Source organism: Mus caroli, chromosome 3 (genome assembly GCF_900094665.2).
Source record: "Mus caroli chromosome 3, CAROLI_EIJ_v1.1, whole genome shotgun sequence".
NCBI lineage: Eukaryota > Metazoa > Chordata > Mammalia > Rodentia > Muridae > Mus > Mus caroli.
Window position 1 is genome coordinate 78951815 of NC_034572.1, and position 1085 is coordinate 78952899.

The window sequence follows — 1085 nt, forward strand, 5'->3', positions numbered from 1 at the left end:
ATAGGGGACTTTTGGGATAGCATTGGAAATGTAAATGAGGAAAATACCTAATAAAAATATTAAAAAAGAAAAAAAAATGTTCTGGAACTAGATAATGATGATGCAGGTAACTGAGTAAATGGTTACTTCTGAATGTACTAAAACCCAATGCATTGTATACATTGTTTTGTGTGTGTGTGTGTGTGTGTGTGTTTTACAGTGCTAGGGATTGAACCCATAGCCTTTCATATGCTAGTCAAGTACTGTAGCAATAAGCTATACCTTCAATTCTGTATCTTGTATATCATAAGACAATTGCATAGTATATGACTAAAATTCAATTATAGGGTCTGGGAGGATTGCTCAGTGGTTAAGGGCACTTGCAGACAACCCGGGTTCCCAGCACCCATACTAGATGGCTCACAACCTCTCAGAACTCCAGTTCCAGGGAATTTGAGGTTTCTCCTGACTCCTGTGGGCCTCTGCACACATGTGGTGTGCACACACTCAGGCACACACACAATCACATAAAGAAAATATTAAAAAAAAAAAGAAACCAATGACTATATTTCTACTCTATTCTACTATAGTGACAAAACTGGTTCTAGAAATATCTTCAGAATCCAGGTGAAAAGTATACAGAAAAGAAATAACAAAAGCTGTGCTGTAAATCCAGCACAGGGGAAACTGAGGCAGAAGGCTTGAGAGTTCCGCACCAGCCTCTGCTTTATATTAAGATAAACACTGACACACACACAAAAGAAAAACAAAACACAAATAACAGTAGTTAGCAATGACACACCGTAACTGAATTCACATTCTAACTCTTCAAACATGTCACCGTGGTTTATGCTTTCTGCTTCTCTTGTTCTCTGCATTGAAACAATAATTACCTCTAGAGAGAAGGGTACAATTACGGCACAGCTTATTTGCTGCCGTTGGCTGGGGGGGTGGAGTGCCAAAAAATTTTTTTCCTGCTCTTTGATCTCAAACCCATCGATCTGAAAAAGGAACCAGGTGTAAGCTGCTGTCTAGAAGGTGTGAGTCTCTGCCTGGGTCTCACGGAAAGATTAAAAAGTGAGAGGTGTCAGGAGCTTTAGGGTCCT